Genomic DNA, 27,118 nt, shown 5'->3' with positions numbered 1-27,118 from the left:
GATTCAGCTCCCCATTACCTTTAGAGAAGGGTGCCTGGGTTAATGTCCTGTGGAAGCCCCATTGGAAAGGTTTTACCGAGGAACAGTCTGTTCTCCCACCTGCAACTCCTGCTTCTTGAGAAGTATCTGAGAATCTAGGGTCTTCTACCCATGAAGATTCATTCAGGCCAGTAGACAGACTGTTATTTAGGCAAAAAAAAAGGTAGATTCCAACAGTCCTTGGGAAGCACTACTGCACCTGGTAGTCTACCTAGAAATCACCAAGTTCTCACTGAATATTTGTTGAATGAACAAATTTCTGTTTCTGAGTAGGACATTGAGAGGGCTCTCTCAGCCAACTAAAAGAAACACAGAGGCACTGAGTATGCTTTTGGGAGTCGCCAACTTTCTCACCATAGGAGCCCTCCTGTGTATCAAAGTATCCATAGAAAAGGATCAAGGTAAGGAATGTGCTATGCTCATCCCAGTAAGAGAAATGCGAAGAAAATATACTACACATTAGGTATCCCAAGCCCACAACTGAAGGAAAGATTCATGAAGAACATACGAGATTGGACTACCTGGGGAAGTTGAAGACAGGAACGATGGAAACATCACCAAATTTTAGAGCAGAAATTGACTCTGGAGACTGTCCAGTCCAGCCCTTTCATTTTGTAGTTGAAAAACTGGTGCCCAGAGACACAAAAGTCTGCATCCAGCCCCTCAGCTAACAAGTGAGATTGGATTTGAGAACCCAGTTTATTTACTCCTCATCTGGTGCTATTTTCACGCTCTTGTCTCCCTCTAGAAAGACTTGAGCAAAAAAGTTTGGAGGTGGAAAAATAAACATGCTGACCTTATTAACCAGTGTATGGACCATTATAGCTCCGGGGTTTCTGCCACCGCAATTCACTGACATTTTTTTTTTTTTTTTTTTTTTTTTTTTGAGACAGAGTCTCGCTCTGTCACCCAGGCTGGAGTGCAGTGGCGCAACCTCGGCTCACTGCAAGCTCCGCCTCCCGGGTTCACGCCATTCTCCTGCCTCAGCCTCTCTGAGTAGCTGGGACTACAGGCGCCCGCCACCACAACCAGCTAATTTTTTTTGTATTTTTAGTAGAGACGGGGTTTCACCGTGGTCTCGATCTCCTGACCTCGTGATCCTCCTGCCTCGGCCTCCCAAAGTGCTGGGATTACAAGCGTGAGCCACTGCGCCCAGCCAATTCACTGACATTTTTTAATAGAATGATCAAAATCTCTTTTTTGGGGGGCAGGGGGGGTGGAATTAAGGACTCCTCTTTTTCCTCCCAGCCCCACTATTTTTTTTTTCTTTTTGCGATGGAGTTTTGCTCTTGTTGCCCAGGCTGGAGTGCAGTGGTGTAATCTTGGCTCACCACAACCTCCACCTGCCAGGTTCAAGTGATTCTCCTGCCTCAGCCTCCCGAGTAGCTGGGATTACAGGCAAGCGCCATCACGGCCCCAGCCCCACTATTTAGCACACAGTATAAATGGTTACAAGCATTATGTAAATGTTATCATCAGCAAGTGGAGTTTGAGACTACTCCGTTACTGTTTATCCTCTGACTCAGGGCGACAGGCTCCCAGGGAGGTGGGGGTTGTGCCGGTGCCTGTTTATGCTGATGAAATCAAATCTCTGTGTGACAGTTTATAGGATGTCCCCCAAAACTTCCCAGGAATTATCCAGGAGTTTATGCAATCAGTGTTTTTTACATCAGTCGTTAGAAGTTGTTCAAGCAAACTGCCAAACTGGTCCTATCAAGCTGATCCAACAATCTTTTCTCTGTCCCAGAATCCTGGTTATCTCCAACATACCATACCCCACCCCTGGCTCTATACACAAACACTTGTGGCTGTCTCCCTTGAAAGCAACAGGCTGCCACCCACTGGTGAGAAATTAGCTTTCAGAAACCACAATATTGGCTTTTAAGACCCTGGAGATAACAGAAAGAAAATGTTGGGTTAAAACTCGGTAGTTCTTAAAAGGTGCTAATAAGAAAGTGATCATTAGAGAAATGTTGCCAAGATTTAGTTTCCTAGGGTGGGAAAAAGAAAACATATGAGAAAAGAAACGAAAACATTGGGGCAACACCTAAAGGGTAAAGAATTTTTCCTTGGTGAGTCCACGACTCTTAGCACTTGCAGGTACAGCAGGTTGCCACATATGTCCTTTCTCCCAAGAAGAATACAAATCTCAGGATTGAAAGATTTTATTGCACCCATACCTCTTAAATTCCCCATCCCCCAACACAACGCTAACAAGCAGCTCCTCAGTCAGTTGAAACAGGTCTAGTGATTTTGGACTCGTAGTCTGGCTAAGAAGCTCAGCCCACGCTTACCCATGTCTATATTAAGTTCCTCTCTAGTCAACAGAAAAATCAGTGGAAATCTCGATTAGTAAACAAGATAAGGAAACAATGTTATTCTCACTAGTAATCAGAGGAGTGCAAATTAAAACATCAAGGTACTGTTTTTCACCCAGAAAAGAAGTAGCAATATTTCTCATTGATAATACCCTTTTGTGTTAATAATAATACAATAAAATTAGCACTTTCATACATTGCTGGCAGCAGTGTAAACTGTTACTATTTTTCAGGAAGGCACAGTGATATATCCACAGTTCGCACTCTTTGATCCAGTGAACATATTTCTTGTAATTTTTATTTTTAAAAATGCAGTGGGAAAACAATTATGTACCCAAGCATGTTCACTGCAGGTTTGTTTTGAAATGACCTACTGTTTTAATAGAATTGATACATCTATCATTATACACTGACACAATTGAGTAGAATCCAGAAATTGTAAATGATGGTCAGATATAGGTAACATTATGGAGTTTGCATACAGTATAATATTAAATCAAAAGAGAAGGATGCTATATCAGCCATGGTTTACCCTCTAGGCACTAAGAATCGACTGGCATTAGCTTCATCACATAAATATATATTAAAGCAGTCACCGGGATCTGGAAAGCCAAGGTGAGTGGCAATCCAGCCTAGAATGTCACAGGGTAGTCCAGGAAAGACAGTGTGGCTGCTGTTAACACAGCATAGACACCTCAGTGTTCATGACCACCAGCCTCTGCACTGAAGCCTATAGTCACTGACCACTGCCTCCAGAACCTGGATGTAGCTGTCCCTAGAACATCAGTGTCTCCTGTGCAGTCCCTTCATCTTCAGGTCACCAGCTTTTAATTCAAGTCTAAGGTGCACCTGTTCATGAGCTTTAGGAGCTGCTGAGACAGTAAGGACCTGGCATTTGTAGTTGCCACCGCGGGAGGAGAATCCCCTGAAAATTTTTACCAAAAAGGATTTAAATGCTAAACAGTCAAAAAAAATGATATATTTCCACCAGAAACACACAAAACAAAAAAGATTATGATTAGAATTACGATTATGATTATGACTACAACCAGCAAAAACTATTTACGTTAGGGAATAATTAAAAGTGACTGGATTTACACACAGAAGTTTGGGTGATTTTTCCTCTTCTCTCATAATGTTCAATCTCTGAATCAAATGTCCTTTTAAAATACATGCATTAGTTTCCTAGGACTGTTGTAATAAATTATCACAAATTTTGTGGCTTAAAACAAGACAAATTTATTCTGTCCCAGTTCTGGAGGCCAGAAATCCAAAATCGTGCTTCCTCTGAATGTTCTAAGAAGCAGTCCATGCTACATCTTCCTAGTTTCTAGTGGATGCCAGCAATCTTTGGTGTTCCTTGGCTTACAGCTGCACCACCCGACATCTTGATTACATTTACAAAGACCCTGTTTCCAATGAAGGTCTCATTCACAGGTTTCAGGCAGACATGAATTTTTGGGAGATACTCTTTAATAGTACAATATTTTAGAGCTTTCTTCCTTTTGTTGAGACAAGGATCAAATATGTGTTATAAGGGACTGGCCTATATTTCTTTGGAATCCAAATATGGCTTTTGTTATATCACCTAGCATAAGGTTCAGTACGTACTGGCATTTATTAAACACTTGATGAATGACAGAGTAAAGGAAAATACCAGGTATGGAAGGAAAATGTAATAATTAAAAATAGATAAATGAATAAATCATTCTATTTGAAGCTAATTTTAAAATCTACAACAGAGACAATTTCTATAACCTCCTCATGATCAATTTTAATATCATCGTCATATATTAAAGAATCTGACAAAATCACATGTCTATCCTCCTCATGGATGTTACAAAAAGGCTGCTTCCTAAATAGAACCATAACAAAAATACTGCTACTACTACTAAGCCCTGAACATGAGCTGAAAAACCTTTAACCCAAGGTCCGAGTAACATTGAGCAAAGCGATACAATACAGAAAGAATGTCATTGATTTCATTGGTAGATGCGCTTTATGTTTTGAAAAGATAGGTGCGTAAATATAGGCACAAAGTAGGTTAGCAAAGCAAGTAGTTTAGGAGCATTGAGTAGGTTGGGAAGATAAGTAACTATGTAGGCAAATATATATATATATATATACATATATGTACATACATATAGGTTAGATAAGTAGAATAATTAAGTTGGTAGATAAAATTTAACTGTGGACCTATTTGCATTTTCCAAAACTCTCAGACAACAATATCCTGAGAAAAATACAAAAACAGAAAGGGCTACAGTGGGACAGATTGAGGCTTGGGGATCTGAGTACAGGTTAAATTATTAGAAGGCAAAAGGGAAGACACCAGTAACTGTATACTAACAGTCCATACATTGAAAGCATTTAAAATAGCATGCCCCTAAAATGCACCTGCCACAGGGTGCATTCCAGTTCTGCATTCTCCAAATCCTTAATTACCATTCACTGGATGGGACCTTTGATCCCTTATAAATTCCCTTAGCCCCCAGGGAACTCGAGATCCAGCTCTTGGGAGCCCTCTTGTCAGTGGAGCAGCCCCACTGTTTGGGAACAGAGTTCAGCAGCAAAGAGAGAAAAGGGCAGACATCAATCATTTCAAATGACAAGCTCCTCAAAGGGTCTGAGTGACCTCATTTTTGCCTAGTGAAATTCTAGTAAGAGGCTTTCGGGAAGCTCACAGTTTAACTCAACAGTAATTACCTTTGTACAGTGAATAACAATCCTAATTTATTAACTGCATATAAATAGTATATGACTTAATTTTTAATAAACACAGCCCGCCTCAGGTGCCAGTGAGGAACATGGGCATATATTCATAGAAGTTCCTGTTCTGCTTGACCAAAGCAAAAGAGACAAGTAATTCAAAGCAGCTCAAGATATTACTTTTGCAGTCAATAAAAAGTTATGAGCATGCCCAGATGCCATTCAAAACATTCCAAGATATGTCCTGGCTTCCTTGAGCCACCCACAGTTCAAGAGCAGACAACAGAGAAATACAATAAGATGAAGGCATTTATCAAAAATAAAATACGTATCAATAAGAATGTGTTCACCACAAGTTAACTTTGAAAATCTTATTAAAAAGGGCTTAAATAATAAAGTTATATTTTGTTTACTTAACAAGGGATTTGAAAAAAGTAACTCAGTGCAACAGCTCAATAACATCTCAAAAATCCAAGTTCTTTGTGTCCACTCATTCTGCCATCCTCATTCTTACATCTGTGCCTTTATCATCACAAGAGGGCAGCCTCCGCTCCAAGCACATTCAAGGCAAAAGATTGCTTCCTAATAAGAAATATAAATAAAACCATCTATGAGCCTAAGTAAATGTCTCTAGTTTTATGGTCCAGCACTCTTTTAGGAGAGCTGAGTAGGTTGGGAAGATAAGTAACTACATAGGTGAATATATACATACATATAGGTTACATAAGAAGAATAATTAGGTAGATAGATAACATTTAACTGTGGACCTATCTGCATTTTCCAAAACTCTCAGGAATTATCCTTTACTGAACCATAAGACTAGAGAAATTTGCTTAGGTTCATTGATGGTTTTATTTATAGCAACTGTAAGCTATTAGGGAGCTTTTCCAAACTTTTCAGAAAATGTTTGTCTCCCTCCTCCCTCTCTCGACTACCCCAGCAGAGTTTGTCTTTTATCTCATTGACCACTAGGGCACGAGGCCACCCTTACCTACAAGGGAGACTAGGAAAATTAATATACGACAAAGGACACGGTGCCACTTGTTACCATCACTCCACTCCTCACCCTCAAATACAAACCATGGTGTGCCAGCAAAGAAAAGGAGAACAGACACAAAGACTTGCTGGGGTGGCATCTGAGACAGATAATGTCTCCACAGAACATTCACCCTTGATTCTGTCCCCTAATCAAGCCATACAAAAAGTATTTCTCACAGGGACACAAAAGTGAAATGTTTAAGATTGGGTTATGGCCCTCCATAATGTCTTCCTCAAGAAGTGAGAAATGTGTCCCCAGATCATGTATTAATTTGAAACCTACAACATGAAAATAATCCAGACCTTTCCAAATGGGTTCCACACAGGACTTGTCTAGCAAATCCTGGGGGCCAAGGGGAGTTCCCATTTTTATATAAATTTGGAAACTCTCATTGAGCATTAGAATACTAAAAGCTATGATAGGTAATGGAGAACAAGCAAGCACTGTTTAACCCAATGTTGTCCAAACAACTACCACAATAAAAATACATCTATTGTTTTATGTAACACCTACTAATGTCCCACAGAATATAGTTTGTTAAAGACTGCCAAGTCACTTTTCTTATCTCCATTACCCTGGGAGATGGACATGATTCTGGTTCTTAACTTATTTTCTAAGGAGAGCTCTGGTTATACCACTGATAGCTCAGCTGAATGGAACAGTGCTACTCACCAAAGTACTATTTTTTTTTCTTTTATCTTTCCCTGAAACTAACCACAATATGAATCAGGCCAGAGAGGGTGAGCCATCTAAAACCTATGCAACTAAGAGGAATAAAGAATTTGACTATGTAGAATCCAGGTTGAAACTAAAGACACAGCACCTTGGATTGTAACACAGCAAAACTACTATTACTTGATGAGATTTAGAGAGATTACGAAAAGTGGTGACAGCCTATTCAGACTGTGATTATTTCAATGAAAGCTTTCATTTTAGTGATTTTAAACAGGACACTTGCACAAATCCTAGCTGTGAAAATGGTTTTCAAGAAGGGAAGGATTGTGGAGTTAGAAGAGATGACAAGTCATGTGTTTTCCAGCCTGCCTGTCTGTTCTCCCTCCTTCCTCAATTTCACCATCCAGTATCCTAGCAAAGTTGGTGTAGGAAACTACATTTGGGGAGAAACACTGTCAGAGGGCTCAGGTGTACTGATTCCAACCTCTATGGCCTGACATCTGAATGGTCAGAAAATATGATCTTTACTAAATACTCTAACCACTTTTCAAAGCCAGTTTTCCACTGCTTTTATTTGTTGACATGGTAAGAGAGACCAAAATCATAGTAGATCCACTGGTAGGCATTGGGCTCAGAAGTGATATTACAGAACTTCCAAGTTCCTAAGAGTTTCTCAACAAGAGCGCCACAAAATTCCCTTCACATTGTAATGACTCTGTGGGAGGCACACTTTGATGTTCTCTGAACATAAACAACTCCATGCACCTTGAGGTAACAGAATATTTCACCGAGGCTGGTAAGGTTTTCCAACAAATAATAAACTCTGACCCCCGTCAGTCAAAAAGCTTCCATCTCTGGGTCTAGCCACATGTTTCTGTAGATCTGAACAGCAAGGTAAGCTAGAGGGTCATAAGCTACAAATACCATTCTCAGTTGTGTACACTTTCTACAAATTACTACATTCTGTATCCAAGCATTAGAACAGCTAAAAGTGGGAATTTAAACATCTTCCAAACTGTCATCTGAGATTTAATACTACTGCTATATCACAGAACACTGAGCAGGAAATTTCTTGGGGTGCTTTTTATTTCTCCCCATCAATTCTGCAACACCTCATTTCATCTTCTCAACATCTTTCTTTGCTATCAACACTTCTATTGATTAACCCATATAACTAGGAGTCCCAAGTTCATCTTCAACTTATTTGCTGTCCCTACAAAAGAATCTCTGCAAAACCAGTAGCCTTGTCCTGACTATCACATCAACACCCAAAGTACCTACATGGTCTTCACTCAGCACCTATGATTAAATAGGCTAATAAAAGACAATGTCGAATTAATAACTACAAGGTCCCATTTCAGAAGCTTGGGGGGATAACTGACTTGCTCAGGAGCATTAATTTGTTCAATGGCTACAGAACTTGAATTGAAGTCAGGATTTTAACCCCCTCACTATTTGGCTAAAGACCCCATACTCTCCTCCAAGCCACCCTGCTTTGGCTGTTGGACTATTTAGCTGTATTTGCTTCACCTGTCCCCATCTCTTGCCATCCTTCTGCAAACTAATGTTACTTGAGATATTTGTGCTCTATACTCACTTCCCTTCCTTGGTGGTTTTCTAACTCTTTCAGATTCTCACACAAACCATCAGACTCTCGCAGCAAAGGCAAAAAAGTACAAGATAGAAATATACCCTCCGTGGCAGAGCCACATCTTCTAATCTTGGTGCCACTCTCTGAACAGTTTCTGGCACATAGGTTGTGTACAATAAGAACTGACAAATCTGCTCACAGTTAATGACAGCTACCTCTGTAGACAGCCATTAGCAGGAGATGTCATCATAACCACATCTCATGATAGCTCATCCAGAGCCCGGTGAGGACAGGTAGTGCAGGACATCTCCCAGGGACAGAGAAGAAACCTGAATTCAGAGATCACATCTCAGGGTTTGTTGACAGAGCCAACTTGAACACAGGATTTCCTGTAACAAACTCCCAGCTTCCATCTCGAGTTTCTATATGATGAGCTGTTGCTGATCCTTAAAGATCAGTACATATTTATCTCCTGTGTGACAGTGCCCTGGGGAGTGTGAGCCCAAACTTGCTCTGCATTCTTATCACTTTTGTACATTCATTCTGTAACATTTATCACAATGTAATGGTCTTTGGTTAATAAGACACTCATATTAGACTGAGAACCCCCAGGGCAAAACTTTCCTACTATTGTCATCTATGTCTCCCCAATACCCAGCACAGAGACTGGGTGCATGATAGGAGTTTGACAAAATATTGTTGACATTTTATTTCTGTTACCCCATGCCAACAAGTTACAACCAAAATAAAATAAGTATTCATAAATGCATTACTTTTTTCCAGATCTATTTGCTTGTTAAAAGGATAGCTGCAAATGAATCTCACAAACATAATCTTGCACAAAGAGGTCAATAGCCAAAACAGTACATATTTACATGAAGTTCAAAATAGGCAAAATTAACCAATGGTGTCAGAACTGCTATTACGATTTGTCTTAATGCAGTCTATGCCTGGGAACCAAAAGGATTCATAAAAAGCAAGCCACTAATTTTAAATGTTCACCAATTTCATTATAAGCTGACAATGAGCACAACTAAAAATGACACCTCTCTGACAATGTTTCTGCCAATTACATGACAACCTAAAACACCATGAAACGTATCCTTCCTAGGTGTTAACGTTCTCATTACCTGGAGAATGAGACATTATAAAAATGGTCCTCAGCTATTGCAGACAAGATTTTTTTTTTAGGATGTTAAAGTTTCCAGGATCAGCTTAAATTATAACAGTTCTCTTTGGTTTACAAGATGCATTTTCTCAAAAACCTAAAACTTCCCTTGAAAGGGCCAAAGACTGCTGCCTTTCACATACTCTTTGTCTAGCTGAAGCCCACTGGCACCCACTCCCTCAGTTTCAGCCCCCTGTAATGCCACGATCCCTCTACTCTCTCCACAAACCCAGAAGAGGGCTGAGTCTTTATTTGTGCTCTTCACTGGTAGAATCAAGAAATGGGGGAAAACAGGGGGTTGTTGTCACCGGGATATTTTATCTTCCTAGGACCGATCACACCAAAGATCAATAACTCATCCACAGGCTGGAAAGTGCCAGGTCTGACCACACTCCCCTTTGCTGTGAGAGGGAGTTCTCTCCCCACAGGTCTCATTTGGTCAGTGCCCAGAAACAGGGACTACTCTAAGGACACTGATTGTCCATTGAAATTCTCCCTTGTCAGGGAAGAAGGAATAAGGGGCGGGGCTCCCCTATCTAATTACCCTAAACATACAAGCCTTTTTGGTCTAACATGAGCACACCAGAAAGTCTAGCAAGTAAAAGGAAAGCCCCTGCGAAGAATGTCCGCCTGCCAAAATTTAACTCTTTCATCTCCATTTTCTTTGTTACACCCAGCTCTACCTGGTGTTCAACAACACATACCCATGTGAGCAGGGAGACAAGTCATATTGCTCACTTCGAAATTTTTTTAGGATTGGGGTTTGGAAAAGATTCGGTGGGATGGAAGTAGATATTGCAGAAGGAAACATCGCTTCAGTGAGAAAAATGGGCCAAGGCTCCTGTGCGGTACCTTCCAGTCCAAAAGCCCCATCAATCCACATTCGCCTTAGAATCACCCAGTGGGCTTTAACCCTTTTCTCCTTTCATTCACTTGCCTCCAACCCCATCACCTCTCTTCTATTCCTGCTGCTTTTGTGACCAGAATAGTGGACCAAGGCTTAGATATGCAGAGAGTCGCCTGTCGGAGCAAATGTGATGCTGATTGGCCTCAGCTCCCCAGCTGCAAGAGGGTAGCTTTGCCGGGGTTTCTCTCTTGAGCTTCAGGCACTCTCAGGCATCCGGTTCATGTCTTCGCCCTGGCCCGCTTGGTATAGGGGGCGCACAGGAAGAGGCCAAGAAGTGGAAGGAACCTCACCTCGATGTCCCAAGTGACAAAGCCCCCGGGGGTCGGGGCTTTGGTACAGAGGAGCAGCAGGAGCCGCCGCCGCAGACGCCGGGATGCGGAGGACCCAGAGCGCTGCGCGGCCGAGGAGCACCTGGGGAGCCACCGCCAGCGCCAACTTTTGCCATCCTGGGAGCCATAGCGGCGGAGAGGGGGTCCCGGACCCGAGGTAGCAGCGAGGGGCTCTGCTTGGGCGGCTGTTGAGGCTGGAGGTCAGGACCCCAACTCCAGCCAAGCCGGGCCGCGGCAGGGCAGGCGTAGGCTGCGTAGGCAGGGGTGGCCGCGGGTGCTGAGCAAGGCGCCGCCACGCGGACGGGCGCTGGAGTCTCAGGGACCTGGCGCGGCCGCCAGCAGCACCCAGCGCGGGGCCGGGAGCTGCTGGGGGCCCAGGCTCGGCTCTCCCCACCGCTCTGCACCGCTGCCGGCTGCGGAAAGACCCGATGCGCCACTGCCACCGCAGTTGCCACGACCCCCATGGAATCGCTGGCGCCTCCGCCCGGGTTCTCTAACCCGGCGCACTCTCGGAGCCCAAAGCTTGCACTATGTCGTGGGTTGGAGGCTTCCTACTCTTTGTGCGTTGAGGCCTTGACCTGACCCAGAGCGCAGCTTATGCCCTGGCTTGGGCAGAAAATAATGTTAATTATTGATCCTTTGTGCTCCCGGTCCTGGCTTCCTAAAGCACTCCTCTCTCATTCGGCACCCTATTTAAAAGAGCACTTTCCTATTGGCCATCCTCCGCGTGCTTTGTGGTTATATATTTTAGCTTCCTCAAAACACTGCAAACTTACTGAAGGCAGGAAGATAAAATTGGACACTCCATGAGACAAAACACTATGTTGAGTTTTGCTCATCATTACAGCCCTGGTACTTTGAAATGTGCTTGGCACCGAGTATGACACATAGATCAGGTAGGTACCCATCAAGATTGAGCTTGTCTTCACCGCCAGGTCTAGCCCAGAGCTGGTGGCATGTCCCTTGTAATGTCTTGGAATAAAACTAAATGAAGTTAGGTAACTTCAACTCTAGCACTGCATACTCTGCCACTAGTTTGTAGAGGATCCTTGCTCAAGTATCTCTCGGTGGAACTTTAAAACGAAGGAGTTGGTTAAATGAGAAAGTCCCCTTCGGTACTTAAAATTCTGAATCATATGATAATTGTCCAGCCCCTCTGCTGCTACGTAAAAAGTTCAGGTGAAGATCTATGGCGGGTGAGTTTTAAATTACTAGGTTTTTCTTTAAAAGCCAAACCTTTTTCCTCCAGATTTATTAAGGTATAATTGACACATAAAATTGTAGATAGTTATGATGTACAAAGTGATGTTTGGATACATGCAGACATTGTAAATGATTACATCAAACTAACACATGCATTACCTCCCAAACTTATTTTTTTGTGGTAAGAGCGTTTATGGCTTACTTCTTTAGCAATTTTCAAGTAGGCAATACATTATTATTAACCACAGTCACTATGCTGTACAATAGATCTCCAGAATTTAGTCATCCTGTCTTAGTGAAATTTTGTGCCCTTTAACCAACATCTCTTCATTCCACTTTTGGCCCCTGGTAACCATCATTCTACTCTCTACTTCTATGAGTTTGACATTTTTAGATTCCACATATAAATGAGAGCATGCAGTGTTAGTCTGTCTTAATCGCTTTGCATTGCTATAACAGAAGGCCATAGACAGAGTAATTTATAAAGAAAAGAAATTATTTGGCTCACAGTACTGGAGGCTGGAAAGTCCAAGAGCATGGCACCAGCATCTGCTCACCATCTGATGAGGGTCCTATTGCAGTGTCATCCCATGGAAGAAGGCAGAAGAGTAAGAGAGTGTGCTCCAGAGAGAGGAAGCTAAACTTATCCTTTTGCCAGGGACTCACTCCCTTGATAGTTAATGCACTCCCACAATATGGGCATCAATCCATTCATGAGGACAGAGCTTTACGACCTAATTACCTCTTAAAGGTCCCAGCTACCAATACTGTTGCACTGAGGATTAATTTTCCAACACATGACCTCGGCGGGGGGATACATTTAAGCCACAGCTAGCATTGTCTTTTTGTGCCTGGCTAATTTCACTTAGCATAATGTCTTACAGCTTTATCCATGTTGTCTCAAGTGGCAGGATTTCCCTGTTTTTAAGGCTGAATAATATTCCATTCCCCATATTTTCTTTATCTTTTTTTTTTTTTTTTTTTTGGGATGTAGTTTCACTCTTGTTGCCCAGGCTGGAGTACAATGGCATGATCTCGGCCCACTGCATCCTCCGCCTCCTGGATTCAAGAAATTCTCCTGCCTCAGCCTCCTGAGTACCTGGGATTACAGGTGTGCACCACCACGCCTAGCTAAATTTTTTTTTGTATTTTTAGTAGAGACAGGGTTTCGCCATGTTGGCCAGGCTGGTCTCAAACTCCTGACCTCAGGTGATCCACTTACCTCGGCCTCCCAAAGTGTTGGGATTACAGGCGTGAGCCACCACACCCAGCCTCTTTATCCATTCTTATGTCAATTAACATTCAGGTTAATTCCATATTTTGGCTGTTGTAAGTAATGCTGCAATATGCATGGGAGTGCAAATATCTCTTCAACATATTATTTTAATACCCAGAAGCAAGAATCCTAGATTGTATGTTAGTTCTATTTTTAATTTTTTGAGAAACCTCCGTACTGTTTTCCATACTGATTGTACAGATTTACATTACCACCGACAGTGTAGAGAGCTCCCTATTTTCCACACCCTCACCAACACTTGTTATCTATTTTTTTTTTAATAATAGCCATTCTTACAGGTGTGAGGTAACATCTCATTGTGGTTTTGATTTGCATTTCCTTGCTAATTAGTGATATCGAGCACTGTTTCATATACCTGTTGGCAATTTGTGTGTTTTCTTTGGAAACATTTCTATTCAGGTCCATTGCCCATTTATTAATCAGGTAATTTGGTATTTGTTTTGGGGTCTTTTTTCTATTTTGTTTTGTTTTGCTACTGAAATGTATGAATCCCCTCTGTGTTTTAGATAGTAATCCCTTATTGAATGTTTGCTTCACAAGCATCTTCTCCAATTTCATAGGTTGTCTCCTCTTTTTAAAAGTAGGGCTAAAATGTCCTCATTCTTTTTCTCCCGGACTTAGTATAATAACATTGCTGTTTGTATATTGTAATTATATAATATATATTCATGACTAAATAAATTTCAGGATGATTAATGGCTATCACAATAAAAATAGTACTGATTCCAGAATACATATATATCTCCTCCATTGCCTCCATGATTAGGTCACTGAAAATCTGACTTCCACGTCTGTGATGAGCCTCCATCAAAGACAACATGGGAATAGTACTTCATCGATGTTTTTAACAGGTCCAAAAACACTTCTTTTACACAAATACTTCCCGAGTCAGAATTACAACAAAGTACTCCGAGTGATAATTCTTAAGACCACAAAATAAGAAAGAATAGATGGAGGGCAGCCGCATGAGTCACTGAAGTTGAGTTTGTGGATATTTAATAGGTTGGTGTCTCCCTCATCCCATACTGAAAGTGCTCTTTGTGAAATTCAAGCCAGCCATTTCTCTCTTCTCAGTAAGTTTTCAGAGCTTGACAGTATTGTTTGTTTAATGCCCGCTCTTCATGCTCTACTAACGTTCTTTCCATCCTGAATAAGTATGTGAGAATTCCTCCAGGAAATGAAAACCAAATTAAAAAGTCAGAAACCCAAATGGAATTCACAAAGGTTGCAACTCCTTCCTTCCTGATCTAACTTTCCTGGCCACCCCCTTGGAGAAGGGATGTTTGAAATACATTTGAGAATTTTTTGTAAATCTTCCATTTTAATTTTCCATTTGAGGAAGGGCTTAATCAGAAAGATCTTAAGATGGCTCCAAGATTGGTTGCTTGGTTTTGGTTGTTGTTTGTTTTATGGTATTTTCTTCTAATTCGTAGAGCATTGTTCTCCATTGTCCTCTGTCAACAGGCAGAAGGTGAAAAAAAAATCTCTAAACCCTAAACCTACCCCCTTTAACCAAACTGACAAAGAAATAGCCTAATTGGATAGAGAATTGGACTCGTCTAATTCAATTGGTTTCCGATTCAGCAAACTCTTAAGCTCTTCCAAGAGGTTTCACTGATGGGATGCTAAAGGATGAGCTATCCAGCGGGTGGAGGAGGGGAGAATTGATGTCAGGAGCCAGGCAGGAGATATAGATGGGTAGATATTACAAGAAGCCCGAAGACTCTAAATGTGAAAACTGTATCTCGAATCTTTCTACAGCTCATCATGTCTGTCCCAGCAGCTTCCACACTACTCTCTCTCAGCTTCTCAGGCACTCCCTTCCTATCTCTTCTTTACAAAATTCACACTGAAAGTAGAGTTTTTATACCCACAGGCACCAGCCACAATGGAGAGAGAAGAAGGAAAATATATTTTTTTTTTTTTTTGAGGCAGAGTTTCTTTCTTGTTGCCCAGGCTGGAGTGCAATGGCATGATCTCAGCTCACTACAACCTCCACCTCCCAGGTTCAAGAGATTCTCTTGCCTCAGCCTCCTGAGTAGCTAGGATTATAGACGCGTGCCACCACACCCAGCTAATTTTTGTATTTTTAATAGAGACGGGATTTTACCATGTTGGCCAGGCTGGTCTCAAACTCCTGACCTCGGGTGATCTGCCCGCCTCAGCCTCCCATAGTGCTGGGATTACAGCCACTGTGCCTGGCCTCATTTTTATGTATACTAAATTTTTATATTCAAAAGCTATCAATTTATCTTTAGTAATGTTTCCTTACTGAAGGGTAGCAACACAAATAATTTATAAACAAATATGGCCATTTTGGAAGTATGTGCTGAAAATTCTTTCTATTTTATGAGATATGTGATCCAAACAGTATAGAAATCTTTGCCCTACAAAGCAGCAAACTATTTTTTAAAGCGTAAAAACATCACACAACTTAAAACCCTTCTATAGCTCCCCATTGTACTCAAAATTAGAAACGGACCATGAGGCCTGAATGAGCTGGCCTCTGCCTATGTCTTAACCTTGTTATTCCTCAGCCGCTATGGTCTCACAAACCCTTCATAGTGTAATTTTTTTATGCCCACTCATGGCGTTTGTGCATACTGTCCCACCTGTTTGGAATGCTCATCCCTTCTCTTCATGTGGCTGGTTTCCTCTCATCTCTTTAAGTCTCAGCTTATTCACCTTCTCTGAGTGGCTTTGGATGAAGGATTTAAGAACTCTCTTCTGTAAAATGGAAGAAAGATCATCTACTCAATTCAAAAAATGCCATAAAAGTTAACTCAACTTTGTAAGTTTGTTACCAATATCAATGATACTGCCTTGTATTTATGATACACCTATCTCATCAGATTGCTAAATGTTAATTTCTAGATTTTTACATTGATAAATTTTATAGCAGTGCCAAAGACGGATAGAGGACAATATTTTTTACTCTTAGAGAGTATAATGAAATCTACCCACGTTCGCACGTTTAGAGACAAAATCTTTAAATGGAACTCTACAATTTTTTTAACCACAATTGGTCCAATTGCTTCCCTGCTCTGTGTTTGTGTGTGTTGGTGTGTTAAAGTGACATATTTTACCTGTTGTGTACTATTTGCATAATTATTTATGATTTATGAAGAATAACTTGTATAATTAAACTGAAATGAAGTCTGAAATAATATCATTGCCAATACTATTGTTATTACCAGAACTAGAAAAAAATTGATAAGTTAACCATATTCATGTAACTTTTGTAGTCTTATTTTTAAAGACATCAAAGAGCTGTGAAAGCAAATAGGACTACAGGAATTAAAATCCAAGAGAAGAGTCCTTGTCATATGAGCTGAAATAATCCATGGGTGGAAGTATAGAGCACAAACTATGCTTTATTTCTTAAAAATATGTACAACAGCAAGTGCTAGCAAGAATGCAGAGCAACTGTAATTCTCATACATTGATAATGGGATTGCAAAACAGCATAGCCACTCTGGAAAATGGTTTGGTAGTTTCTCATAAAGTTGAACATACAAAGTTGTATGTACAAAGCTAAAAATACTGCCAGATCCAGCAATTCCACTCCTAGGTATTTCCCCTAGATAAATGAACACTTATGCTCACACAAAAACCTGTACATAAATGCTTACAGAAATATATTTGTAATTACCCCAAACCAGAAGCAACACAAAACTTCTCCAATGGGTGAAAGGAATAAAACACTGTGGTACAGCTATTCAACGGAATGCTTCTCAGCAAGAAAAAGAAGGGTACTATTGTTACAAGCAACAATCTGGATGGACCTCGAAGGCATTATGCTGAGTGAAGAAAGTCAGTCCCAAATGATTATGTACTACATGATTCCATTGATGTCTCAAAAAGATCAAACTATAGTAACAGAGAATCAATTCATGGTTGCCAGAGGTTAGGGATGGGGAGAGGACACGGCTCCAAAGAACAAGCACAAGGGAGTTGTTTGGATGATGGAACTATTATGTCTCCTCATTGTGTTGCTGACTATGTGACTCTACAAATGTGTTAAAACTCATAGAGCTTTGCACCAAAATAAAAGCAAATAGTACCATATGTTAATTTTTTAAAAACAATTTAAAAGTGTAGAACTCTTGAGTCAAAATTCTTAAGAGATTCTTGGCACTACCTCTTTCCTTGATATTTTCTTGGCCATCACAAGAATCCTGTGAGTCACATACTATATGTGCTTTGCAGATGTGGAAACTGAGGATTATGAAGGTTAAATAATCTCCCAAATGTACATAGCCAGCAAGGGATGATCTACAAATGAGATCAGACACACCTACAGGCATATATGCATTTATTTATTTTTTCTCTCATCTAAGTGTGACAGCTCTCTCTCTCTAAACTCTGGGATGTTTACTAGCTGAAACTTTTAATATTGAGCATGACTGAGAATTATACTATCACCTCGAAGGCAACTAGATATAATGCTGAATGTTGAGTTCAAATAGTTATCCAATTTCATGAAGATAGCTTTTTTAAATATAGCCATGACATACCCAGAACTTCTCATTTTAAATATAAGAACACCTCTAATATTCAAAATACAAAAATACCAAAATCACATTTATTTTGATTTTCTAAGTATTTGCCCGTCACACTGTGGTTTTTAAACTTAGTATAGATAAACCTGTTAGGTTATAAAGTCTTTTGTTTGCTTCCTCCAGCATCTCACTGCACCTCCACATTTTACACATATATATTACACTTTAAATGTCCCCTATCTAGCTATAGCAACTTGAATCTTTCCTGTTATTGATGTTCCTTATATAATTATAGTTTTGCTCTTTTAATATGTCAGTTTTCTGAATAGTTTTATTAAAGTAATTTTAATCTCAATGAGAATATGGCTGTGCTGCCACTTTATACATTTGCATAAAGGTTCAACTCATTTTCAAATTATCAAGAACTACAATCTCTAATTATGAATTAGATGCTGATTTTCTTATTTGCTCATTTATTTGGCATCCTTTTTCATATCATTACCTCTAAAAGTATGTACATTTCATTAATTATTTCTGCTGACTGTTTTAATGGGTTGTAGAACAAAGCAGTAATTTTGAAAATTATAGCCATCTAACACCTACATTTAACAAAGGCGCCACATTCTAAGGGACATTGTTAACTTGACAGTAATTAAAAACTGCAGCACAAATACTTCATGGAAAGATGCATTATGCTTTCAATAAATTTCTAAAATGAAATAAACAAATCCTTTAAAGTTTCCTTCTTGCTTCAAAATTTTGTAACTCACTATTAGAAAACAAATGTAAATAAATTTATAATATTAAGATTATTGAAAAAATTTAAAATTCTGGGATATATTAGGGAAATAAATGTATTGAAAACGTATTTTATGCCATTAACACATTATGTATTTATTTTCTTTCATTTTTTTAAGACAGGCTCTCTCTCTGTCACCCAGGCTGGAAAGCAGTGGCGTGATCACGGTTTGCTGCAGCCTCTACTGAGAACACAGGTACTCGCCACCACACACAGCTAGTTGTTTTTGTTTGTTTGTTTGTTTGTTTTAAGAGATTGAGAGAGAGATGGAGTTGTTGTGTTGCCCAAGCTGGTCTTGAACCCCTGGGCTCAAGTGACCATCCAGCGTGGGCTTCCTAAAGTGCTGGGATTTCAGGCATGAATCACCACACCCAGCCCATATTGTTAGCAACTCTGATCTGTGGCACTTTAATTCCCATTTTACGGATGAGATAACTGAGGCTTTGAGTGATTAAGCCTGGAGACAAATTCCAGGCAAAGGGCACATCATGTGGTGTGTGGAGGCTAAGGCCAAAGGAACATGGAGAGTTCGAAGAACTAAAGAGAAGCATCATGGCTAGAGGTGGGGAGCTGGGGAGAGTGGTCAGAGCTGAGGCCCAGAAGGCAGGCAGGACAGCATAGGCAGAGAGAGGCAGAGTTTTCAGCAAATGCTAAGGATTTGGGACTTCATCATGTATTCCTCACACTCACTGCAGTGTCAGGAATGGATTGGAGGGACATTTGCAATATTTCTTGGGAGATTATAGTCCCTGGAAGATTGTGGGTGGTCAGGGGAGGGGAAAGCATGTGCTTTTGTGAGACATGTAGTAGGTAAGCGTGATAGGCATCACTTATTCCTGCAGAGTGATGGTAGGTGGCCAGGGAAAGGGAGATTTGAGGCGATTTCCAGGTTTTCAGACCTACTCAACTGTATGGAAGGTGATAACCTTATTGAAATAGGGAACGCTTAAAGAACCATTAGCAGGAAAACTGTGTCAGTCTGTTTTAGGACATAGCAAGGTACATTTGAGACATGCAGAACAAGTATTAATAGTAAAACATACAGATCCGATGCCAGGCACAGTGGCTCATGCCTGTAATCCCAGCACTTTGGGAGTAACTACTATACCACATTTCTGTATCCTGTAAATTAATGTTCTCAGATCTTATATGTATCAGAATCACATGGGTATAGTAATTCTGAAGCTACTGGTTTAAACTTACTTAACTCTCTGTTACTCTGCATCCTCTGTAAAATGGGGATAGTAGTACATACTTCTAAGAGTTTTGTGAAGGCTTGGTAAGTTGCTATTTATAAAGTTCTAAAAATAATTCCTGACACACTGTAAGAACTTTAGACTATCATTACTTTCTGGGGAATTCTGTAAACTGCTGATCCACAAAGCCCAAACCAGCATTGTAGGATTTAGTTCACATTTTGTCTCATCTCAAATTATTTTAATTGATGCCATATTCATATTATTTCTCATTATTTATATCAAGGTATTTATGGCAAAGTAATAAGTGTTCATGATTAAACAAAAATTCAAGACAGTTAATAAAAAGCAACAGCTTTCCATCCCACAACTCCTCACCTAAAATTCCACTCCTGGTATTCAACAGTGAGGGGGTAACCAGAAACCTGCCTTTCAGGACCCGTGTCTTTGCTGAGAGCCTTCCTTTTGCTTAATAAATTCTACTCCACTCACTTGATGGCTTCTGCATGCCTAATTTTTCCTGATCATGAGACAAGAGCCTGGACCTAGCTGAGCTAAAGGAGCAAAAATCCTGCATCAAAAGCCTCATACTTTTTTGGAGTTAATAAGAAAAGGCTTACAGATGACTTTGAGCATTAACAAAGAGAAATTTTTGTTAAGCATGTGAATATTCAGGTGAGATGCATAAGAGTATGAATGAATAACCAGGAAGAAGGCTGTCAATAAGGCATTCCTGCTTACCAAATGTGTAAACATAAGGGAACTACTTTTAATTTGGCTGCAAATGAAACATTTTGTTGGACACAGAATTTATTCTATAATAGTCCTGCTGTGGAGGACTGGCTAGCAAAGAAAGCTTCAGAGAGAGTTGTTTATAAAACTGCTATTGTAATATGGTATCAGTTTCCCTCTAATTTTAGAAAGTCTGTCAGAGGAAAAGCTGCCCATTTTATGTCTAGGAGGAAGCTAGTAATAAGAAATAATGATGCAGTCATCCACTTGGACGGTGTTTTTAGCTTTACAAAACACTTTTGTATTTGCTCTCCTATTTGAATCCCCTGAGAACTCTGTGGAATGGTGAAGCAGGTGTTAGCAACTGTTTTGTAGACAAGGAACTGAGACCAGAGTTTAAATGATGTGTCCAAAGTTAAATGTGAGCAGCTGAACTGGGGTTCGATCCATTTTTTTTTTTTTTAATTTTATACAGAGTCTCACTCTGTCGCCCAGGTTGCAGTACCCTGGCACCATCTCGGCTCACTGCAACCTCTGCCTCCCAGGTTCAAGTGATTCTCGTGCCTCAGGCTACCAAGTAACTGGGACTACAGGTGCACGCCACCACGCCCAGCCCAGCTAATTTTTGCATTTTTAATATAGACAGGATTTGCCATGTTGGCTGATCTCAAACTCCTGACCTCAGGTGATCCACCTGCCTCAGCCTCCCAAAGTACTAAAATTACAGGTGTGAGCCACCCCACCATATCTGGCCCTTTTTTTTTTTTGAGACAGGATCTCACTCTGTTGCCAGGCTGGAGTGCAGTAGTGCCATCTTGGCTCACTGTAACCTTCACCTTCTGGGTTCAAGCGATTCTCCTGTCTCAGCCTTCCAAGTAGCTGGGATTACAGGCATGCAACACCAGGCCCAGCTAGTTTTTGTGTTTTTAGTAGAGACAGGATTTCACTATGTTGGTGAGGCTGGTATGGAACTCCTGACCTCGGGTGATCCGCCCACCTTGGCCTCCCAAAGTGCTGGAATTACAGACGTGATCTACCACACCAGGCCTTGACCCACTTCTCCTTAACTCTAAGTTTTGTAATATTGGGCTAGAAATAAAGACCTAGCAGGAACTAGAAAAAAAAATTTACTGTCAAACATAATTAAGCAAAGCAGCATTTCTCCCTCTTTTCTAGTTGGCCAATCACATACCTTTCTTCCAATCTATAAAATTAAATTATTTTTCCTCTACAAACTCTTTTATCATTCATTTTACCCTGCTCTAGGGTTCCCTACCTTATAGGCTTAGAGAATTTAGGTGAAGAATCTAGTTCTCCTTTATCTGCTTTTACATAGTTCTGTATCCATTATCTAGAGTTGTGTATAATAGTAACAGTCATTGCAAAATATAGTAAATACTTTTTTTTTTCAGTCAGGGTTTCATTTTGTCATGCAGGCTGGAGTGCAGTGGCACAATCACAACTCACTGTAGCCTCGACCTCTCAGATGCAAGTGATCTGATTCTCCCGCCTCAGCCCCCTAAGTAGCCGGGACTGCAGGTGTGCACCATCACACCCAGATAAGTAAATACCTTTAAGATAGGAACTAGGAAGCAATGTGGGTCTGTATGGGTCAGTAACTAAGAGCATGGGCTTTCAAACTGTCAAACCTACAATCAAATGCCCTCCAACCACTTATACATGGATGAGCTCCCTAAGCTTTGGTATCTTTATGAGGAAATTTACCAGGAGTAGATGTCTGATTATTGTGTTTGCCCCTTCTACCACACAGTGCAAATTCTAGTGGGGCTACTAATCATGAGATTTGTTTCCTTAGACCTCAATATGACCCAGAACTTGCCAATGAGAACACTCTTACAATTGATTAAGGACAGACATGGGACCTAAGCCAAGTCGATCAGTGTTTTTCCTTGGGATTTCACTGGGTAAGCAAGCAGGCTGGATTGCTGCTTATGGCCACAGGCATTAACCAGTTCTGCCATAATAGGGAAGCATGTTTATGGACAGCCTGAAGCCCAAGTTAAAGGGGGATGGAAAAGGAAGAGTGAACAAGGGCTGGAGCTATTTATACCTGATTCACATAGCCTGACCAACCCTTCCCAGTATTTTGAGGAGCTGTTGTTGCTACTGCTGCTGCTGTTACTGTTATTGCTTAAAATAGCTTGAATTGTGCTTTTCTTATTTGTAATTGAGTCATGACTGATGTACCACCTTGTAGATTGTGATAAGAATTAAATGAGGCAGTATATATAAGGTGCTTAAGACTGTGCCTGGCACATACTAAACCCTCAGTGAATGTTAACTGTTATGGTGATGGTAATGACCATGTGCAAATGAAACCAATGATGCCTTCTATTATTTTTCATCCTGCAAAGCCTCCAGTACAGCATTGTACATTTAGGTAGATGCTGACTAAATGCTGCTTGATAACTTGCTCCCTCTCTCTGTAAGATAGCAAGAAGGTTAATGAGTTAAGACTAGAAGAGTGATTTGAATGCTTCAGTTTAAATATATCTTTCTGTTGTCACTTCTCAGTACCTCAAAATTTGGCTGGGTGCAGTGGCTCACGCCTGTAATCCCAGCACTTTGGGAGGCCGAGGCGGGTGGATCACAAGGTCAGGAGATCGAGATTATCCTGGCTAACATGGTGAAACCCCGTCTCTACTAAAAATACAAAAAATTAGCCAGGTGTGGTGGCGGGCGCCTGTAGTCCCAGCTACTCAGGAGGCTGAGGCAGGAGAACGGCGTGAACCCGGGAGGCAGAGCTGGCACTGACCCAAGATTGTGCCACTGCACTCCAGCCTGGGCAACAGAGCAAGACCCCGTCTCAAAAACAAAACAAAACAAAACAAAAAATTCATCACTACTATTTTCATTCTCTCCTGTCATTGTAAACTCATGAGAACCTCAAATTAGGCTTCAAATGGTGAGAAGAAATAATTTAGTTTTGTGTGGTCACTCTGTCTTTAGAGGAATAGGTAATTTGTTTTTTAATCAAGAGGGTGCAGTAGCTGGATGGTGCCCAGGGCAGCTGATGCTCATGGAAATTTAAAGCCCCAAGGCGTGTTGTGCCCTCAAGAGCTTTCTACAAGGACTTACATGAGAATCAGAATCCTGACACAGTTCAGGGCTCCATGTGTATAGAGTGGAAGCTATGAAATAAATCTAAAGGCAATAGCAGATCTCATTCCTGTTTCCCTGGTTAGGGATGATGCAACAAAGGAAAAAAAACTGTTGGAAGAGTTAGAAAAAAATCTAGAAGAAAAAGGTGATTGAAACCATAGCATAAGTAATTCTTGATCACAATTACTAATTATCATTTCAATCATCTGCATCCATGTCATCCATCATAATATGGTGCTAACTCTTGAGCTCTCGAGTGTGGGAGTGTGTTTGAAGCAAGCATGTTGATTTACATGACATTTTCAGGAGCTAAGCATAGTCAACATGGTTTTAGGCAAAGACTGTAAGCAAGAAAGAAGCCCTATCCAAACCTGTTCCCAGGAAACTGTCAAAATCATTCATTTGTAGTAAAGTTTGAATGTCAGACATTGTCACGACCTGTTGTTACTTTGTTTGCTTTCCTGTGTCCTTTCTTTTAGGAATAGCCTCTCCCAGAATCTCTGTGACCTAGGGCAGGGTTGGGGACTGTCAGTCAAGGGACACTATCTGTCTACCGGAAGTCTGGGAAGGTGATACAACAAAGACCAACCAGAGATCATTTTAAAAGACTAACTTTGGATGCTGGGTGAAGAAAGGTGTCTTTAAGAGATCACAAGCTGTAATGACTGTGTAAGCCAGGATCTTACTGTTTTACATAAAGAAGAGGAAGGCTGTCAGAGAATGAAGACATCCAGAGGGGAGACACACACACACACACACACACACACACACATATACACAGAGAGAGAGAGAGAGGAAATATACTGGTGAATATAAATTCAGCCCCTACATCCGTCTGCTCTGAAATTTAGGGTTCAATCCAATAAATTTCTTATGTTCCTATAAAACAAAATTTTAGTTGGGTTTCTGATACTTGCAAACACAAGTCTTGTGGCTAATATATGTATTGTATTGGTCTTTCTTGGTGTTTTACATTTCAATGCTTTGTTCTTATAAAGTATGAACCCAATTATCACTCCTAAAAAAAAAAAGCAGTTTTATAAACCAGAGGAAAGTATGTGTCATTTAATCTATGATGGCTCATACTCAGATGAAAAGATAGCCAGCTGAATGTGTGCGTGTGTGTATTTGTGTGTGTTCTAAATAGCATTTAACCTTTTTAATTAGAAAGCCCGTCTGTGACCTAATTCAAATGGCTGAACTGCTCTGAATCACTAATCTTCAGCATTGCAAAAATACAAGTATAAATATGTCTACATACAGGTTTGCAAAGGTCAATAAATCAGATGTCTGCATAAAATAAGTAGGTAACTTCTCAGAAACTACATGGAAGAAGAAACTATCCTTAGATATTTTGATAAATATTGAGCATTCTAAATTTCTAACTACCTGGATTTATCTCACAATCCATGTTGCTCTGGGTTCACGATTGTGATTTGAAGCAATGCAAGGATGTGGTAAAGATAAGTGCACATAAGTTTTTCCTGTCTCTGCAGCAGAGTGGAAGGGGTACAAGGATGTGTTTTTCTGAAGGCAAGGAAGTAGTGCCCTTGCACTGGGGGAGGAGAGAGAGTGCCATACCCTGAGCAGGTGAGAGGAAAGGGTCCTAAGCCAGCTCCTAAACAGCCTCCAGAGAAGACTAGACATGAAGGTCACTTGGGGATGAGACCACCTGTACCATGTGGTTCATTGAGTCTCCCATCCCTTAGAAGGAATCGATAAGAAGAGCACCCCAGCAGACTTGGACAATGAGGATGTCAGCAGCAAGTATGCAAGGAAAGGAGAGGCTGCCTCTCCTTTCTGGATGCTACTATAACTCGAGATCTGGCATAATCCTGCAGATAGAAAGGTCCCCATAAAAGTGAAAACAGAATTGATATACAGTCTATATGAATGATGCTTGGAGCTAAAATTATATTAATTTAAATGAATGCAAGTGAAATTCTTGCATTTCTGAGCTAATAGATTACCATCCATAGCCTCAGAGTGCTGTGTGTAATTAATGTAGTCCCAGTATTTGATAATTAGTAATCTATACATGATCAGTATTGGAACACTAGTGTCATCACAGGCATTTATTGAAGACCATTGTCTAAACACAACACCCATATATCATCTCAGCCTAGACATCAGAAAATTATAGTATTCTACAGTCAGGAATTAAACGTACATATTTTCTTGTACCCTTCTATTAAAGGTTCAAAGCATGAATGAAAGAGAAACTGATTGTCAAGTTTAGATTAAGCTTAGGCATGCAGGAAGAAATCCATTTCCATATACTGGTTACCGTCAAACTATTCAATATTTACCAACGTGACATCTGCCAGCTGGTTAAGGGCTAGTACCTCTGGAAAGGCAAGAATTTTCTAGTCCTTCCACTCTGAATCTGGGCAAGCAGGTAAAGATTTAGAGAGGGGAGGGAAACACCTGAATAAGAGAATTGGGAGGATTATCTTCTCCACAGAGCTCAGATCCTCAGGGGGCAAGAAGGACAAATGTCAAACCCTCATTAAATACAGGCACAGACTATAGTATCTATTTATTTCTATTTGGTGAATGTGATTATTTTGACCTGGTCCAGGATGGGAGATGCCAGCCTCCTGTGCCTGTCAGTCTTTTCTGAAGGTCTAGGGTGTACCCACGCTGTAGTGCAGACTGTGGGTAACAAAAAGAAAGCCGAAGACAGCTTCTGTCCTCAGAAGCTTATGGCCCATTAAAATCAGTCCTTGGGTTAAATTCAGAGCAAACATACATTTTTGTTGTTGTTGTTGTTTTGGCCCACATAATGTTTTAAATTATTTGCCAACATTTAAACATCAGAAAATTTCAGATTAAAAAATCAGATTTCCAGCCTCTATTTAAAAATGTTAATATCCGACAACATTAGACTCTACTTCCTGCAGCAATGAGCTGAAGCTGAGTAGTTGCTGTTCCTGTAGATGGGCGTGCATTCTTCACTGTAAGTTTTGCCTCTCTAGTATATTCAGTTTGCCTTGTATTTCCTTTATTATTACGTTTTGAGTTTGCAGCAACTTGGTTCAAATTACTAGGCCAAAATGACAGCCGGAAGACAGTGTTAACCAGATATGAACTCCAACTGACCATTTTTTTTTTTTTTTTTTTTTTTTTTTTTTTGAGATGGAGTCTCACTCTGTCACCCAGGCTGGAGTGCAGTGGTGCAATCTTGGGTCACTGCAACCTCCGCCTCCCAGGTTCAAGTGATTCTCCTGCCTTTGCCTCCCAAGTAGCTGGGATAACAGGCACGTGCCACCACGCCCAGCTAATCTTTGTATTTTTAATAGAGACGGGGTTTCGCTATGTTGGCCAGGCTGGCCTCAAACTCCTGACCTCAGGTGATCCGCCTGCCTCAGCCTCTCAAAGTGCTGGGATTACAGGAGTAAGCCACCACACCCCACCTCCAGTTGACTTTCAAAACTGTCGAAGTCAGAGCTATGCTAATAGCCCTTTAAAAGTCTTGCTTCCCCCCTTCC

The sequence above is a fragment of the Hylobates moloch genome, unplaced genomic scaffold (assembly GCF_009828535.3).
Source record: "Hylobates moloch isolate HMO894 unplaced genomic scaffold, HMol_V3 SCAFFOLD_3, whole genome shotgun sequence".
In the NCBI taxonomy this organism is placed as follows: Eukaryota; Metazoa; Chordata; class Mammalia; order Primates; family Hylobatidae; genus Hylobates; species Hylobates moloch.
Note: the sequence above shows the minus strand (reverse complement) of the source record.